Here is a 20,110-nt window from a genome sequence, read left to right as displayed (position 1 = left end):
TTTATGATAGACATAGAGAGAGAGAGAGAGGCAGAGACACAGGAGGAGGGAGAAGCAGGCTCCATGCTGGGAGCCTAACGCGGGACTCGATCCTGGGACTCCAGGATCGCTCCCTGGGCCAAAGGCAGGCGCTAAACCACTGAGCCACCCAGGGATCTCCTTGTGTGTGTTTTTAATAGAAATAAATGGCATTGTATTATAGACTTCACTAAGTTCACCCCTCCCTTTAACCTAATGTTGTGTTTTTAAGTTCCTATAGCATTACTGTGTATAACTCATTGACCTGACTGTGGCTGGGGCTCCTAGGTTGACTTGAGCTCCTTTGTACCATACACAGTGCTGCCCTTGACATCTTCATATATGCATGGGGGATACACCTAGGAGTGGAATTTCTGGACATTTCAATTACCACATAAACTAAGAAATTACCTTTTTGGTTAAGTCACTTAGCAATGGATTTGTTTCACTTGCAACCAAGGGACTCCTACCTAATCTTGCCCATTGGAGGCGAGTGGCATATTGTCCCCTCTGCCTGGCCACTGCCAATCCCCTTTGGAGAGGCCAATAATAAAGCAGCATTTCTGATGTCCATCCATGCTTTCAGACTCAGTAACTGGCTTCTCCTTTAGAAAAAGTCTTATCACCTCTGGTTCACATAATGGATAATGTGAATCTATAGGTGTTGTTTGACTGAAAAAATATTTTAATTAAAAAAATCCATATACTCTAAACATAGAAAGATGTTTGCAAACTTTGGAACTGTGATTATGTTTGGGACTCTCTAGAAACGGAAATGTCTATTAATGCTAAAAATACTTTACTAGATCAATCATCTTAACAATAAAATCTTATTAAAACAATATTTTCTCACCACAGGAATGTAAGTTATGAGACCTTGGTTAAGGAGATTTCCTTCTGTGGTACATAGATCTTTTTCCAAATGTTTTTGTTTACTGAACTTTTGGGGACTTCTCTGAAGTCTTCCTGTCACACACTGCTGCAGAAACTCCCATTTATGGCCCAAAGGTCAGTTGAAGTAGCTGAAGAATAATGAAACAACATTCTATTCCTTGATAATGAGTTAATATTAATAAGATGGAGTTCAATAGGGATAAACTCAAGATCTGTAAATATAAGACAATTCATTCATGTTAACCTTAACATTGAATGGACTCAGGAAAAGGTAATCCTGATTTGACAGAAATTCATCTGAAAAGGACATAGAAGTGGTAAGTGACCTTAACTTAGAGTAATAACAGTTGGAAGAAGCCCCTGGAAACACCAGCGTAACCTGAGGCAGCAGTAATTGAGGGGGTGTGCTGTGTTCAGCCTCAGAGGCAGCGGAGGGATCAGTCCCTTCTCTTTTGCTAGTTTTACCATTTCTGGGGGATTTTTCTGAGCACAGAGCTTAAAAGAGACAATGACAAGTAAGAAGCTTTGAAGCGAGGACAACTGGCAAAAGAAATCTAGAAACTATCATGTCAGCAAATACCAAGATAATACCAGCTATTTTTAGGGATGCCTGGGTAGCTCAGTGGTTGAGGTTTGCCTTCCCCTCAGGGAGTGATCCCAGATCCAGGGATCAAGTCCCGTATCGGGTTCCCTTCGAGAAGCCCACTTCTCTGCCTGTGTCTCTGCCTCTCTCTATGTGCCTCTCATGAATAAATAAATAAAATCTTTTTTAAAAAGCTCTTTCATTTTTATTATTTAACTTGATTCTTCCATGGGCCTTGTCAGGTAGACTGGTAGCTATTGTTCTCATTTTACAAATGAGAACTAAGGCTTTAACAGGTTAACCTCACTTGCTCAAAGTAGCCTGTCAGTTCAATAGGGATGCTGGGACTAGATCACAGGCCTCCTGGTCTGTGTTTAATGCTCTTTTAGTTTGCCTTGAGTGACTGAAAACTTAAGGCTGCACATTCTGCTCTTGTGGAAGGCAAACCCAGGAAATGACGTTAGTGAATCAGAAAGCAATAAACGCAACATAAAGAAGACTAAACACATACACACACACACACACACACACACACACACACACGCACGCACTCACCCAGCGAGAGCTCTCCCCTAAGGCTGTGGTCAACTTTGTCATGGATATTATTCCAGTGGAGATTTGATAATAGCCCTTCAGGGATATTGTAGAAAGGATTCCTGTATGGAAAAGACATTGGACACTTTTCTTTGTTTTTATAACTGTTACGTTATGTATTGGACTGGGAAGAAAGTAATCATAAAAATTCTGGCAACCTGCTATGTTTTCATCTGTCAGTTTGCTAACCAGAGCTAAGATCTGAAAAGAAAATTCCATTTGAAAAAACATTATTCAGGCTGGTGGCAGATAAATGACTCATTGATATATGTATATATCTATATCTATATATATGATTGATATAAAATATATCAAAATACATATCTATAACTATAAATATATTTATATATATAAATATATAAAAAAGATTTTATTTATTTATTTGGCAGACAGAGAAAAGGAACCAAAGCAGGAGGAGTGGCAGGCAGAGGGAGAGGAAGGAGCAGCCTCCCCCATAAGCAGGGAGCATGATGTGGGACTCAATCCCAGGACCTTGGGATCATGACCTGATCCGAAGGCAGACGCTTAACTGATTGAGCCCAGCCGCCCTCCTGCCCTGCCCCTGACTCGTTGATAGATTTATGTCAGTCTTATTTCTGTTTATCCACCGAAGTACTTTGGTGTCAATGTCTCTTACACATCAGCCATTTCCCTTGATACCAGCTATACACAGACAAAAGAATAAGAGAATAATCATGAAAAATCAGGCTCTGGAAACCGAGTTGTCTGGCCTGAGGACTAAGTCCAAGTCACCTCAGAGGCTCATGAAGTCTGATGTTCATGCAGCCTCAAGTATCTTTATTTTTACTGTGTGTCTGAAGCTCATGACATGATTGAGGTTAGTAACTATGGAGACTGGGGTGATTTATTTACCACTGAGGAGGTTTAGCACTGACACAATCAGAACAGGCTTCCTCATGCAAACAGTGTCTGCTTCTCCTTTATTCAGGGGATCTGTGGGAAAAAGATGGGTGAATGGAACTGATGAATCTGAGATATTTTAAATGAAAGCACATGAGAGCAAAAGGGAGAAAGAAAGGGCCTGGAGAACTGGTAGGTCTCTGTTAGCCATGTCTGGGTCCTGATGGTTGCCAGGGCTGGAGGTCTGAGTGATGAGGCCAGGGCTCAGGATAGTTCTGGAATTACAAAAGGAAAGCAAAAGAGATCTATAGGAGATGACCTGACATATTGCACTGGATCCTATAGGAAAATCCCCCCAAAAATCCTTCCCATCCCAAGTGACATCCCTCTTTATGTTTCAGAGTGAAGTTATTTTTGTCATCACTCAGACACAGCTGTGATTTCTGCAAACTGGATTTTCAGGGGGCATGTACCTCAGTCTCCTATGTCAGAGTCAGGCCTGGCTGACCTCCTTACATTTATTTATATTTATTTATAAAAGATTTTATTTATTTATTCATGAGAGTCACAGAGAGAGAGGCAGAGACACAGACAGAGGGAGAAGCAGCCTCCCTATGGGGTGCCTGATGCAATACTCGATCCCAGGACCCCAGGATCACAACCTGAGCCAAAGGCAGACGCTCAACCACTGAGTCACCCAGGTGCCCTTGACCTTCTTACATCTAATTTCAGTCTTTTCAGAGTTGATGTAAATTGTGCACGTGACTTGAGAAGAAATCACAGGCTGCTTCATTGTTTCCTCCCTGAAACTTCTACCTCAAACCCCAAACCAAAAATACCATCAACTCACCACTCTTGAGGAAGCCACAGGAGGAGCTACAGCATGTCTGAGGAGTGATTGCAGCCAAATACCAGTTGCAAAAAGAAAGAAAAAAAAATCTCATCAGAACTATGGGATTCTTAGAGCTGCTTTATTTTTAGGCACTTAGAACACTAGAACCACTTACTATAGGCAAGCCTCATCAGCTGGCATGGGTTTTGGACAATCAGAAGAAGCAGAAAGGGCTATTGTCACTCTCAGGAGTAATGGAGTCCCCTCCCTCTCTGACATAAGCACAGACCTCGTTAGCTAATGTCTTTCACATCTGGGTAGAAGTAATGCAAATACAACTATGGCATGATGCAGCATGAACAGACTAAACAGTAAAAGACGGCATAGCATGAAAACTCTGTATCCTCAAATAGACCTGTTTTGTTTAAATAAGCCCTGAGATCCATAAACAACAAAATGAAGAGCCCTTGAAGTAGATGTTGAGAAAACTGCTTACTGTCTACTCATTAGCAACAACTCAAGACTTCTGCTTTGCAGTGTGGGATGGCAAAGGAGTTCTTTCAGCCTAGTAATTTTCCTCTTCATAGACCTGGACAAAGTAATTTCTGAGACTTGGGACAAATCACTCCATGTCTCCAAACTCTAGTTAACTGACCTGTGAAATGGGAATTAAAGTAATACCATATGGGGTTACTGCGAAGATCAAACGACACGATCCATGTAAAACAGGCAGTTAGTGCAGTGCCTGCGAGATAGTGCTCAATAAACATTTGTTGTCATTATGGTTTAGCACAATGGTAAAGTACACAGACTCCAGTGCCAGCGTGTCTGTCTTTGGATCCTGCCTTTACTGCTCACTGGCTATGCAACCTTTGGCAAGTTACTCAACTTCGCTGCTCCTCTGTTTCCTTAACTATAAAATGGGGAAAACATTACCAACTACCTTGTAAGGTTATTGTGAGGACTGAATGAACTAAGCCCTGAGACCACGGCCAGGCACAAGGTGAGGACTATATAATGTGGTAATTACTTTCACTATTCTGCAGAGAATTTTGTTGACAATGTGTTTCTCCTACTTTCTACTCCCCACCATCGATGTTGGGATTCTCTTCCCCTTTTCAAATTTGAGTTACTAGAAAAAACCTCAATTCACAAAACCTGTGTGGCGCTGTTCTCTCTCTCCCAGGGCCCTGAGGGGGAACACATCCAGTGTTGAGAAAGTGGTAGAAGCAGAAACTTTAGCTGTGCAAGAGTCCTGAGAGCTCCTGCCTGCCCTCCTCCTTTCCCAGATTAACCCTGGGGGCTCAGGGATGGCCTCAAGGATCTGAGGGGTCTGTTCCCATGCTTCAGCTGAGACCAGGTTCCTGAGGAACACACCCAGAGGCTCAGAGAGGATTCCAGACTGTAGAGCAGAGCAGAAGTCCCGGGTCCATTTTCTAACCATCCTGACCTTGGTGAATTCCACAGTCTGGGGAGATCCCAAGCCTGGAAGCCCACTCATGGCTGTATAAACTGGAGAAAATTTCTGGCCCAGAACTTCATCCAGAGGTAGAGACACTAGCTGTCTTTTAGCAGTGGTAGCAGGGTTGATAGTGTCCAGATTCTCAGCTAAGTTGAATCATCAACATATAGCTTCTATTTGCTATTTCTTTCATACAGAAATCCAATCTTAAAATCCTCTGAATCTTTCTGCTCATGATCTGTAGGAAAGCCAGCACTAGCCAGAAGGGAAAATCTGGTATGAGAGAACGAGAGTCAGCTCTGGGCAGCACTATAAAAGTTCTCCGTAGTGAGAACTATGTGTCAGCTGATGTGTTTCATATGCTGTATTTCTTTGAACTGTTGTAAGAGCGCTAGGAGGTAGGTACAATAATTATGCCCATTTTATGAATGAGGATGTTGAGATTCAGAAGGGTTAAAAAGGATCACACTGACAGTGGTGTGACAAGAGTCTGGAATCAGACCCATTCTGTCTGATTTCAAAGCCTGTGCACTGGGCCAAATGTTTCCAGTTGTCTCTCTGACCCTCTCGTTTTCCAGATTTCTTCTATTTCTTATTCTGTCATTTTCAAAACCTCTACTAGAAAAGGCATTTACCATAGACATTTGAGCCTTTGTGTGAGTTTAAGTCAATATATTGCAATTCCAGGAAGATAGTCTCATTTTAAGGTCCTTCACCAATTCTGAAATAAAAGGCTTTATTTCATTGAAGGGGTTTGGGGCACTATTCAGTAGGTAGGGATGCATTTTTGGAACACTGCTCCTGAAATAATAATTCTTGCTCCAGGGCTGGCCTTGCTAATAGTTACAGCAACAACAACAACAGCAATTATAATAGCAATGATTGCACCAACTATCAGACTGGTATGTGCTAAGGTTTAGGGTGCTATGCTGTTGGTGTAAATCATTCCATTCAATCCTCACCACAACTCTTATAGGTGGGCCTTATTATACTTATTGATTTATAGATGAAGAAGCTGAGGTTCAGAGGGGTTAAGGAACTTGTTTAGGATCATACAGCCAATGGGGGTTAAACAGCTGGGATTTGACCTTAGGTAGGTGTGTCTTCAGAGACTGTGCCATACTGGAGAAAGCAAAGCATTGGGGGAACTCTTGAACTAGGCCAGAGGTTCTCCTACCCTTCTTGCTTTCTGCAGATTTACCTGCCCTTCTGGTACAGATGGGCCATGTAACACGAGGTTAGGTGGAAGCAATGCCTTGGCTAAATCTCCATCGTATAGAGGCAGCAATGGAATGATTCTGTTTCCGGCATTCTAGCACAGGGACTGCCGAGTCCTGTGATCACTGGAGCATTAGTTTAGCCACATTCTATACTCTTAATTTTATATGTTGTCTCAGTGAGATGAGGGTTTCAGGCTCTTTTTCTATCTACATGGGGATTTATATTAAATAAATATTCCAAGGAGAATTAGGCCAAGGGCTGTCTTTTGTACATGCTCAACTAAATGACCCCAAATTGGAGTTGAAATGGTTTGTGGTCCCTGAGACTTCATTGGATAATCAGTCTTCTTGTTTCAGGTCAAGCCCCTAAGACTGATACTCAAAATACACTTGGACCAATTATTCATGGTTTCTTAGAAGGAATCAGTTTGTAAAACATGAGAGAAAGCCTCAAGACCATGCTGAGTGTTTCACTGCCTCTTGAGATATTCCCTGTGGGTTCTATTGTAAGGCACAAGAAAAGGTTTGTATGTAATATACATTTGCTATACCACTTGTACAGTCTATATTTAGTTTTGTCTGTTTGATATATTTGATTCTTCTGTGGAAGATAAGAAAGCAAATGGGAAAGTAAAGCTCACAAGAAATGTTGAAAGTACACAGAAAGTGAGCCAAGAGCTTTTGAGATATTGGTGAAACTCCTAGGATGTTATCTTAGGATGGTAAGTAAAGATACGGTGTAAGGAAATAGCTTGTGAGACAGGCAGAAATCATGCGATGTGTTCCACATAGACAGTAAATTAGCAATCTATAAAATATAGTAAAAAAAGAATAAGTGAAATATATGATGGGAAAAGACACGAATGTTACCTATAGATAGAAAGGGATGGAAGGATCAAGTCATGATCGTGTCACCTCTGGACCAATAGCTATGTCATCCCTAGATGGCTACCCATCAGTGACACCCATTTTGGTCCCATGTATTATTCCCCCCAAATGAACATCAAAGCCAGAGCTTCTGTAGACTAATTGGGAAGCTATAGCTGTGGCCAGGTGAACTTCCCTGTGTGTATCTTTGATAGAACACGTGTGTGTCGTTATCCCAGGGCACCTTCTGTCTGTTGGCCTCCTTGGTGCAACCTTATCTCTGGTCTTCATAAGCATACCATTTGTGGGATAGGCTGATGTGGGAGAGAGGGAGAGAAAGAGAGAAAGGAGAGAAAGGAAGAGAGAGAAGAGATACGAGTATGGTCCTCCCACCCACTTGGGTGGCCTTTTTCTGAGTGTGTTCAACTCTTTCGCTCTGTTTCTTATGGTGTATTTTATTTTATTTTTTAAAGATTTATTTGACAGAGACAGAGAAAAAGAGAGAAGGAGAGGCAGAGAGAGAGAGGGAGTCTTAAGCAGGCTCCATGCTGAGTGCAGAGGCTGATGCAGAGCCTGCTCTCATGACCCTGAGATCAGGACGTGAATAGAAACCAAGAGTCAGATGCTTAACTAACTGCACCACCCAGGAGCCCCTCTCATGGTGTATTTTATTTTATTTTATTTTATTTTATTTTATTTTATTTTATTTTATTTTATTATTATTATTTTTTTTCATGGTGTATTTTAAATATATTTACTAAATCGTGCAATTTTCAGCATATTCAATTTTGAGGCTTTGAGCCTTTCTGTCTTGTGGCATCAGGGATGATTTGCTTGGTAGTGTTCTCAGAGGTAAATTCCCACCCGGCAACCATATTAGATTATTACCATTTGGATCTTTTTCACTCACATCATCTGTTTCCTTGGATAAGACTCCAATGGTGGATACTTTAACTCCATCAGAGGACCTAGGAAAAGAGCTGTGCCAACAGAGTTTGGAATAGAGGCAAAACCAATTTTGGAGAGCTCCAATGTGTGTTGAAAAAGAAAGCAATCACATAAATGTGTTGTATCACATCCTGAATATGGTCTCAGGCCCTCTGCCAAGGCAGTCCGTAAACATTTTTTATGAATTTGATTTTTTTTTTCATTAGGAAAATTGCTGAACCTCTAAATTACCCAGAGTAGCCAAAGAAGGACAGCATGGGCCCTCTGTCATTCATTCAGAGCACATTTGGGAGAAAGGAAGAATGGTGGTTTGTAAAAATCCATAAATAACATAAATAACAAATGATTTTAGTGACTCTAAGTGACTTAGCTGCTCACAATCAGTGACGTCCTCAATATATTATTTATACCTTTTGTGTTTTTTCTCATATAACATCTTTTATATCCCTTCTGCTTACAGTATTCTGTTGTTCATGTATTGTGTTTTAACCACAAACTTTTTCCCACTATCAGTCACATGGCTCTAAAATGAAATATAGATTATAAAAGGAAACCCTTTCCACACATTTATGAAATGGTTTCCAGCTGGTCTTAAAAGTGTCTCTGATTCCCCCTGGATGTAAGTGTTTATCTGCTAATGCTTAGCACTTGGGACTTTCCCTGCTCAGTTTCAAAAGTGGGAACATGGAGATAAAGCCAACGTTTTAAGAGATTAGTATCTGAGAAACATAAAATTGGATGAAATAAATATCACATATGTATAAGAAGAAAGTTTTGAGCACTATATAGTGAAATTATGCCTGCGCTCAAAAAACAAACAAACAAACAAACAAACAAACCTAAAGCAACAAGAACAACAAACTCACTGTGTCAGAAAATACAAGGCTCGGTCGTTTTGTGATCCAGAGGAATGGAGTATCTTCAGAATGTAAAGATTATAGGTGTGGGTGATAAAGTCCCAAGTGATATGCCAATTCCTGCAGAAGACCCTAGAGAATCTTATAGGATTCTGGAATCCCTATAGAAAATGGTCTGTGTGCCAAAGGAAAAAGGACCTATGAGGTACCCTGGGTCCACTCTAGGTGCTCTGCTGTGTTAGTGGTTCCAAAGGTTTTTCATGCTGCCACATGTACTCAGGCCTTGGGGATGACTCCTTGGTGGCTTGCTGACAGGAAAGGAGTTAGGGAGTTGTCACTTCCAGGTAACTTTAAGGACCAGGGAGATCCCAGTGCCTGAATTTATAGGTTTAGGTAAATGTTCATTTTCCTTTTCTTTACACAACTTGCCTTTCCTGCCTGTGGTAACAAGCTTTCATCAGTTATAGGACCCATTTAAATCAATCCAACTTTGGACTTCAACAAGATGAATGGTGGCATCTTCCAGGAATATAGTGGAGAAATCACTCACAAAATGATAAAGCATTGATGTGCAAAGTAAGAAAGTCCAGAAAAATGCTCCATGTGATTACTTTACTTCAAAAAGTCCTCTGACTTCAGTGCATCCACCAATCATGGGCTAACTTTTCCTTCATTTTAGCTATCTCTGGTTAAAATGGGTGGGGTGAGTCTCTTTGACAACAGTAGGCAGTTTCTCCATAGTTAATGGGAAAGTAGAAAGATTTATGTCAGGAAGACTCTCTGGAAAGAACAAAGTGGCCTCCCAGAGCCACCTACTTCCTTAGCAATAACTTGCTGGTTGAAGTCAGAGTGTACTTCTCAAACAGGATTCCCCAGAACAGCAGTTGCTTAAACTGGTCAAAAAGAAAGTGTGAAAAATTCTGGGTTGAACAAATTTCAAGGAATTACTTTTCTGAAGGGCATAAAAAAATATTTAATGAATCACATGTCTTGGAATTAATGGTTTGCAGAACACAGTTTGCAGACACTGAACAAGGGATGACCTGTAGAGAAGTGGTCCATATCAGACAGCATGACTATGGACATTATTGACTTCTTGACTGCTGGGCATTAGGTAGTGCCACTGAGCATTCCCAGGTGTGACTGGGGAATGGGCATGAGAAGGAGAAAAGGAAGCAAGATAAAAAAGAGATGGCTAGGTAGTAGAGATGCTCAGTGACTTAGGTTTCTACTTCTGTATGTCTGAGATTAGAGGCCCTTTTGGGTAAAAACCATCACTACTACTCTTGCTGTGGAGCAAAACTGACTTGATCTCACCAGGGGAGGATGGCATTGAATGCTATAGCTCTCTGTGTTTTCATCGGGGTTGAGTTCCTTCTCCACGATGGCTTTTCTTTTTCCAGTTATGTGTATGTTATAAAAATGTGTATATTGTAGAATTGCCATGTTTTATTTTGGCCATGAACTTATCTCCTGGATAGCACGGGGTTGTGGATGTTTGAGTGTAAATCCATAGCAGAAGTTCACTGAGAAGAAAAACAAGGGGAATAAAGATATCCTGAGGTCAAGATGATGTGGTATGAAGTGAGCAAAATTGACAGGAGACTTTTGAAGGCAGAGATGGTGAAGAAAAGGGCACACCAAAAGGGGGAAAGGGATAGGATAGTGTGAAGAGGCCAAGAAAGAAATTCATTCAAGATTTTCTGGAGGTAGAATCCAGCAAAACAGCTTGTGCCAAGTAATGTTAGAGAATGGACCCTAGAACTAGTTCGTTGTCATTATGAATGATAAAGAAGTATACAGCAGAAAATAAAAAATTCCTCCTTCATATCTCCAGAGATAGCTATTGTTAACTTGCAATATGTCTTCCATTATGTGTGTGTGTGTGTGTGTGTGTGTGTATGATTATGGTCATTAGGTAACCATATATATCTTACATGATTAAAATCATACCATATATATAATTTGATATTCCACATTTAAATGTAATACTTAATACTTGTACTTTATTTTTTTTAAGATTTTATTTATTTATTTTAGAACCTGGGGGGAGAGGCAGAGGGAAAGGGAGAGGGAGAGAACCTCAAGCAGATTTTCCATCTTCCCCACCAAAGAGGGAAGTGGTGCTTTCCCTTGATTTCAGACCCCAGGAGGGATTCAACAAGACCATTTAACAAGCTTGGAAGAGGGACCCATGGCACAAGTCCTCTCAAGATACTCTCTTCAAAAACCCTCCTGCTCCTCGCTCTCTCAGCCCTCTTTGAATCTCCATTGTGAGTCAGGAATTTAGGAGACTTGTATAACCAATTTTCAGCTAAATCCTTGAGAAATTTTGCATTTAGACTCATCTCTCCTTTGGAATGGAGCAACTGTTGTGTCTTTGTGCTTCAGGTGAAGCATCAGTTTTAGTTCCTGTTACAAAGATGCTTGTACCTATACCTCTGAATTTCTCTTAGGATGGTAATTTACCTTAAGATGGCTTCCCAGAAGGGGAATCATTGGCTCAAAGGATTTGGAACGAGTATTTTCATTTTAAATGCCTGGTTGTTTTCTTCACCTGTGAGACTGAAGGGGGAACGGCTGGGCTAACTCAGGGATGAAACAGGTTGTTATGGGCAAGCTAGACCCTGCGTTAAGTGGTGCCAGGGTGGGTATTGGAATTTTTCTATGTGCCTATAATTGGCTTATCAAGCTGATAGCTTGAGGTTCTTCATACGGTAGTTCTTCTAAGCAACACCCAGTGCGGGAACACTTACAAAGGGACCAGGCCCATGCCTGCAATAGAAATAGGAGACTCCTGGGTGCCAGTGATTAGTAGAGATTTAAATAACAATAATTAACATTTATGAAGCACAGAGCATGTGCCAGGCCCTGTTTTAGCTATGTTAACATATGTTAATTGATTTAGACCTCACTCCAACTCTATGAAGACGCACTATTATTATTCTCATTTTACAGATGAAGAGGCTGTGGCATAGCCGAACATTGAACGCAGGCTGTTGGGATGCACAGCATATGTCTAACCACTGCATGGAACTGCCTCTGACACCAAACAAAGCACTATTATCCACAGAGGTTTTCTTACCTTCCCGTGAGAAAGACTGGAAACATTCTCAGAACTAACCTGATTTCTAGGGGTGACAAGCCTGAATGTGGATTCAAAATGAGGATTGCAGTCTAGTTGGCTGGGTACCAGCTCCACCTTGGTGGTGTCTGGCTTTGTTTCTCTTCCCCCTGATGGGGAAGTTGGGACCCACGGCACAGCTGTGCTTGGTGCAAACGGGATACTCACTAAAGGGTTGTTGTGTGGCTGAATGAATGATACAGGGTCCACAAAGACAATGACACAAATGCCTGCTCTCTGTATTTGTTTTTAACCTCATTATCATCTTTAATCATCATAGCGAGAGTATAAACTAATATGATTGCCCTTGTATCACAAATGAAGCTGAAGTTTAGGATAAGGGCTTTCACTTGTCCAAGGCTGTGCAGCTGGTTTCCAGACCACATTTGTCATGTTCTTCTGTTCGCTGAATATTTGTCACTTATGTCCTATGATCTGTCACAAGAGTTACTTTAGGTATTAGCTTCTGTACTCTTTTTTTTTTTTTTTTTTTTTTTCTTTTTTAAATTTATTTATGATAGGCACACAGTGAGAGAGAGAGAGGCAGAGACACAGGCAGAGGGAGAAGCAGGCTCCATGCACCGGGAGCCCGATGTGGGATTCGATCCCGGGTCTCCAGGATCGCGCCCTGGGCCAAAGGCAGGCGCCAAACCGCTGCGCCACCCAGGGATCCCCTAGCTTCTGTACTCTTAAAAGAGCCAACTTAAAAGATCCAACTAGTGTATCCCCATTTAGATTCCTCAAACTCAGTCTTCCTATTAAGATATTTCCTTGTGTCTCCAAACTGATTGTTCATATCCTTTTCCTTAAAATTAAACCAGAGTAATTTCTACATAATTTAGAACACTGGCTTTGTTAGAAAATCCCTGTACTTGCATCTTCCTTACATGGCATATTTTTAAATTAATTGTCCCATTCTGTTATATATTCTTTCTGCATACAAGCCTAGCAGCTAATGGAGACATGTCCTGCTTCCAGCATTGCAAAAGCAAAGGGCAGGACCTGGAGTCAGAAGACCTGAATCCTAGTGCTATCCTGCTAGGACCTGGAGTCAGAAGACCTGAATCCTAGTGCTATCCTGGAAGAGTATTTTAGCTGCTCTTGACTTTAATTTTCTCTTACATCAAATGAAGAAGTGTGATGGGTCAAGGAAGGTGTTAATTGTGCCCATAACTAATCTGTCCAGGAATTCCTCCCTGCTGGCTCTCAATGCAGTTCTCAAGCATGCTTGATGGGTGCACTGGAGGTGGCACCCAAGGTGAAAGCCAGTCACTGTCTTGGCGAATGTGAACACTCAGCTCCCACACAGGCCTATGCCTAATGTTTGTGGTCTGGGATAAGAGAGCAAATGGAGGCTACATACTTTATGTCTAAATATTTAAGAGTTATAGCTCAAGTTAGAAAGGTTTTAATGTACTTTTTCCTTTCTTATCTTGAAAAATACGGCTTCATTGTAATTGGAGTTCTCTTACTCCTCAGAATTCCATGCTGGAATGTGGCAACACGGGGAGATCAGCCACTGGCCATGGTTTATCACTTTCCTTCTGAGACCCACAGGCAAATTATGAAGGACCTTGTGTGCAAGTGTGTGGTTGTATGCACTCCAATCTGTATGTCTAAGTTCTGCTCACACTGTTGAAAACAGCTGCTTCCCTGCCATCCCTCAGTGTTAGGTGTGATCACCCTGATGGTGGGCAAGAATTTGGGCAAGAGGATTGTCAAAGCCTTGGAAAGCTATTTGAGGAAGTATGCTAGGATCCTGGTCTTGGGCCTTGCAGACTCCTTACCCTGAGAGAAGGAACATCATTGAAAGGGGGCCAGAGTAATTTCTCCAGAGTCCAAGTTTCCTCTGACATGATTGTTTTCCTCTAGCTACCATTAAGGTTGAATTCATTCTTTTCACCAGTGATCATTTATGATCGTAAGTACTGATTATCCCTGATTTATATTTCCACAAAAATCAAAGGAGTACAGAGTTTCACAGAGGCAGAGTAGTCAACAGCATCAAATGCAGCAGAGAAGTCCAGTAAGCTAAGACCTGGAACATGTCTGTTGGGATTGGGAATATGGAGGTCATTGGTGGCATCAGATAGACAGGTTTCTATTTAAGAAAATTGAAAGGTGTTGAGAGATGAGGAAATGGAGATAGAGAGTGAGGCATATAATGAATTTTTCCAGGGAACGGATGTTTATTAAGGCTCTGTGTTAGAAATTTCACATATTCTTATTTAAGTCTCATGATAATCCTGCAAAAGAAGCACCATTATCCTCATTTTACAAATGATAGGTCTACTTGCCTGTGACATGATGTGAATTTCTATATGAATGCAAATTTTCTTCCTGAATTCTAAAACCAGATAATGCATAAATAGAAAGTCAAATCATACAGAGGAATAAAAAGGCAAGTCAATAAGCAATAAAGCCTTCATAGCTGCGTTTAGTTTCTAGGCAATATTTGATTATACTTTCCCTGTCTCCTTTGTTTAATCTTGGCTCAGGGCCTATCTGTTTTATCACTTGACAGGTTTCAAAGTGCTATTTCTAACCTTCACCAGTAAAAATATTCAAATCATATGTTTTAAAGAAGAATTCATTTCAGATTGTCTCTCTGTGGGGAGGGAGATCTATGAACTGGAAACACTGCATTGAAAATTAGAACCTCAAATTCTGGTTCTGGGTCTTGCTATTGACAAGCTACAGGATTTAGACAAGACAAAACAGCCAATCCCTTGAGTTTCCTACCCTTTAAAACAGAGATAATACCTGCATTGCTTACCTTATAGGATTGATGCATAGGTTAACTGAGATGCTGTGTGTGAAAAGGACTATAAAATGCTCTGCAGATGGCAAACACTGGTGCTTTTGAGTCAGGGGAATTCAGAGGCACATGTCATTCCCTCGGGCAATGTGGACTTGAAACAGGTTTATAAACCTTTATCTGGTACCTTTGTAGTCAAGCAAGTTTTAGAAGGGAATAGAGTTTTTCTGATTTTAGAAAGGAAAGATAGTGCCTATGTTGCCTTTTACCTAACTCCCCCATGAGGTCTAGGGTAGCACCATAATGATCATTCACATTATGAGAGAGAGAGCCTTGTTTTCACGTGGGTCAGTAGAGCAGGCTGAACAATGGCCACCCAAAAATACCATGTCCTAATCCTCAGAACCTATAAACGCTCCCTTACAGGAAAATGGATCTTGGTAGATATCCTTAACTGAGAATCTTGACAAGTGACATTATCCTGGATTATCTGAGTCGGCCCAAATACCACCAAATGCATAGAGTCACAGGAGAGAGTATAGCCTTGCTTACACCTTGATTTTGGCTCGGTGAAACGGATTTTGTACTCTGGTCTCCGGAACTGTGAGAGAATAAATTTGTCTTGTTTTAAGCCACCAAGTTTGTGGAAACTAATACAATTAGGTTTTGCTGCAAAATGAATTATGAAAAAAAGGCTAAGTTTTCAGAAATTTTGCATTTGGGTATTACAAATAGATTGTGGACCTATATCTAGGACTGGTACCTAAATATCTTTCAAAATGATTGTTATGCCTGAAAGTGATATAATACTGTGTGTTAACTACACAGGAATTAAAAATAAAAGTGGTTGTTACCCTATCTTGCTCATTCATAGCCAGTCAGAATGGTGGTGGTGGAGGACCCGGAACTGCTGCTGGCACTGCTCACTGGGGCCACAACATTGAATGACAACGATGGCCATTGAGGTATGTTGGGGGATTAAGGGGGTGGTGCTTATCCAATAACAAAGTTCAAGCTGGGATAGCAAGGTATTTTACCTAAAGTGCACAGCAATTTCTTGCCATGGATCAGGCAAATGGTTGGCTTCAGGGATTCAAGAAGTAGGAGTGTGTCTCCACTGGTTGATGATTCTCAAGGGCCCAGGTAAATAAGCACAGGTAATAGAGTCTGAGTCTCAGGTATCAGGTGAGATCAAGACAAGGGCAAGGGTATCAAAGAACATTGGTAGCAAATAGATTAAGAGAAACTTGGAAAAATAGCAACTGATGCAAAACTCTGTTGTATCAATGTGTGTGTATGTGTATATGTACGTGTGTGCACATGCAGGCTGCATCAGCTGGCTCCCAGCACATCGTAATATGTAGCATTGAAGCACTTGTCATGGCCCAGAATGATGGGGACACTTGCTCAGTACTCAGCCCAGGGAGATTGGTGCTGAGGCCCCAGAGGACTCACACCAAGCTGGGCCGTAAAGTGGGAGGAGCGGGATGTGAGTGGGCCCCGTAATAAAACCACAGGCCAATGAAGGGAAAATCTCTGGGTGGGTTGGGGACAACAGCTGCTGACGTTGTCAACATCTTTGTCTTTTTGTTTGTTTTAAAATCAACTTCCTGATGATAAAATGGTCCTTGTATCATAATGCAACCAATAGTCTCTGATGAAATTGCTTGAAATCTCCATTTTAAAACTCATTAAGTTTATCTGAAGGCAATTTAAGAAGTTATGATCTAACCTAAATGGCCAACCCAGGGCTTGGTTAAGTAAACTATGGGCATCTGTGCAGCCAAACATTTTATAGCCATTAAAATTATGTTTGTAGAGAGTTTCTAAAGGCCTGGGAAAATGTTTATGCTATAATGCTGTGTGAGAAAGGCAGGATACAAGATTGTTTATAGAGTACGGAGAAACAAAATAAAAACTGCATGAAAAACAATCCAGTAGGCAATCCATCAAACTATATTAATACAATGATAGATTCTGGGTAGCGGGGCTAAGAGTATTTTTTAAAATATCATCTTTCCAATTTTCCAAGTTATCTGTGCATCACCTTTTCTCTTAGCTGTTTTCGTATTATATATATATTACCAGTATAATGGGAAGGACCCAATTAACCTTTCATTCTGAAAGAGCTTGAGCCTAACTTTCTTTGATTTAATTCAAAGCATTTTGTGTTTTCAGGCCAATCGTATCCACAAACAAATAATGGCATTGCACCAGTGTTTCCAATTAAATAAACTCTCGTTACAAAAGGGGAAAAGAAAAAATAAAAAGATTTCCCTCTCTACCCTCATCAAGCTTAAGAAGAAATGAACTTAATGCTTTTTATTCTCCCATAAAACCAGACTGGTAAGAAGATCCAGGCTGCAGAAAAGCACTTGGGGAATCATAATGTGGCACAACATGGCTTGAATTTGCCCTTTAAACACATTTGCTGTAGGAAGAGGCTGCTTTCAGAGATGGGTGTGTGTGGAAGAGGAGAAGCTGTCTTTTCCATTCCAGCCGGCAGATTTCCTCTAGGGAGTGAAGCCTTCAAGGTTCTTCCCAGGCACTATCTCTTCCAGGATGCCCTCCCCTCACCCGGCTCTGGAGTAAGTGTTCTCCTTGTTCTCTCAGCACCCTGTGTGTGCCTCTGTCACTGTACTTATCATATGACATCATTTCCCTGACAAGGCTGCACAAAGGTCTCGGGGGGGCAGAGACTGTTTCACTTACGGTGGTCTTCACAGCACCTAGCAGATTGCCTTACATATAGTAGGTGGTGAATAAATATTTGTTAAATGAATGGAGGGATTCTCTCAAATTGTGCAAGGAACTGTATTAGCTCCCTCAGGCTATCATGACCAAGCACAGTGGCTGCGGCTAAACACAAAAGAAATGTATTCTCTCACAGTTCTGGAAGCCGGAAGTTTGAAATCAAGGTGTTAGGAAAGTTGGTTACTTCCCGAGGCCCTCAGGGAGTGTCTGTCCCATGCCTCTCTCATAGCTGCTGGTGTATGCGGGCCATCCTGGGCAGTTTTCTGGCTTGCCACTGTGTGATCCAATCTCTGCTTCTGTCTTCACATGGTGTTCTCCATCTGTGTGCATGTCTTCTGGGTACTGTGTCCCTATGGTTGAATTTCCCTCTTCTTGTGAGGAGACCAGTCATATTGAATTCAGTAGGATCCTTATTCAGTATGACCTCATCTTAAAGTGATGACATCTGCAAAGACTCTATTTCCCAAAAAGTCACATTCATAGGTACTGGGGTTGGGATTTGAACATGTCTTTTGGGGGGACATGATTCATCCCATATCAGAAACTATAGGGAACCAGTGGATGCAGCCAGTATAATACAATGACCAGCAGAGCGGGCACCTGAGACGGACTAGCCCTTGGGAGCCAGGAGCAGGGGGCTGGGTCAGCCTGTGATCCGCAGAGCGCAACTGGGCAGGAAATGGAGCGTCAGGAAGATGAGTGCTAAAAACAAGAAAGGAAGAAACTGAGTCTCAGAAGTTGGGCAATATTACTAGGCCTGGGAGACAGGAATTTCGGGTTTGTGAGGGAGGAAAGCAATTTGCCGAAGCCTACTCCCATCTTGTCCTAGGCTATTTCTCACATAACATCTGATGGTCTTTGACCATGGTATCTACTGAGCATCTGACCCCAGATGCACACGAGGAGTTCTGGCATCAAATGAAGTAGGTGAGAAGACAAGTCAAGCATTCTTCTCTTCTGAGTTGTAAAAGGGAAAAAAATGTGTTGGCCCCAAGTATCATAACAGCACATGTGGGAAACACACTGAACTACACTCTGCTATTGTCTTAATCATGCATTTTCTGACAAATAAAGCCCATACATTGGTAGCATATTTGGCAAAGATTCCATTCTCATAAGTGGCTGTATGGTAAATTTTATGTACAATGTATGTATAGCACTGGGGTTTGAAGAGCAAAGAAGACATGCTGTCATTTCTCTTTGAAACTAAAATTAAAAAAATGTTTCCAGTTCATTGTAAAGAGCAATTAATAATAACAAATGGGAAAGTATTTCAGTAAATGAATACCTCTGTGTGGAATGATTCCCATAAGCTACTCCTTAGTGAGAGTCACTTTTTCCTGAAATCTCACATGAACTGTTCACTATTTAATCTGAGAAGACAGACTCTTAACATTTTCCATGATGAGAGACTTTACTCCTTATGTTTGTTATCTTTTACTACATATTTCTTGTCCAAGAATATCCAAACTTAAGATTTTCAGTCTTGAGCATTAGCAAGTGAAATAAAAAACCGATGAGTTAGAATGTTCTTGCTTTGATGAGGACCATGTCCTTTGAGTTTAGTATGGTTGAAGTAAACATATTATAAGTCGAGGAGAAAGACAAAAAAGGAGGTGGCATGCTAGAAAGCTGAACCCAAATAAGGGAGAAACCAGGGGTGTAGTTCTATTAGGATTTCAGGAAAGACCATTCACTTCCCTGCCTCTTGAACAGGAGACTGCAAAAGGCAAAAAAAAAAAAAAAAAAAAAAGATGAGAATTGTGCCTTGTCATGTGCAACAGTGGTTTTCAGTTACTTCATGCATGCTTTGAGTCCGTTTCGATAACCAAGCCTATCTTTTGTAAGCCGGGAAAAAAGGAAATATTTGTCCTACTGAAGGAGCTGGACTGGATCTAAGCATTCCATCCTGAAAGATAATTGAGACTCAAGAAGTTTTCTTCTTGAGCAAGAGTTCAAGAGAAGTTTATACTGACTTCACAATTGGCTCCAACCAAAAGTTTCAGCACCCTTTTATATAAGGTATTAACTTACTTGACCCCTAGTTTTGTACATGACACTAGTTAAGCAGAAACGGGGCAATGTGAAAACATATTTAAAAATCTGGTTTTGAACTATGCCTGGTATGCAAAATAGTTAATTCTTCAAAACTTGGCATTTAGAGATGAGGGTGGATTTAAATAGAGGTTGACCAGCTGGCTAATTACATGTTGCCAACATTTCCCTCTGGCTACTTACTGGATGAGTCCTGTTTATGTCAAAGGCTGACTCTGTCCTTTATCCCCCTTCATGGCCAAGAAATGGAATGCCATGCATTTCACTTAAGATGAAATGTTCT

At 41.1% G+C, this 20,110-nt stretch overlaps 1 long non-coding RNA gene across 5 annotated transcripts in view; it reads right to left on the bottom strand.

Moving 5' to 3' along the window:
* LOC144305736 (uncharacterized) overlaps nt 1-20,110 on the bottom strand; it is a 43,011-nt gene that overhangs the window by 20,961 nt on the left and 1,940 nt on the right. For 3 of the 5 annotated variants that reach the window (XR_013372809.1, XR_013372810.1, XR_013372811.1), the window contains exons 2-5: nt 3,801-3,837; nt 2,963-3,225; nt 2,051-2,151; nt 872-1,040 (exon numbers count right to left, since the gene is read on the bottom strand). This is a non-coding gene — a long non-coding RNA (uncharacterized LOC144305736). The remainder of the gene's footprint in view (nt 1-871; nt 1,041-2,050; nt 2,152-2,962; nt 3,226-3,800; nt 3,838-20,110) is intronic. The other 2 variants (XR_013372812.1, XR_013372813.1) reach the window with 1 other exon arrangement.

The sequence above is a fragment of the Canis aureus genome, chromosome 36 (assembly GCF_053574225.1).
Source record: "Canis aureus isolate CA01 chromosome 36, VMU_Caureus_v.1.0, whole genome shotgun sequence".
In the NCBI taxonomy this organism is placed as follows: Eukaryota; Metazoa; Chordata; class Mammalia; order Carnivora; family Canidae; genus Canis; species Canis aureus.
This window is presented reverse-complemented; position numbering and strand designations above follow the sequence as displayed.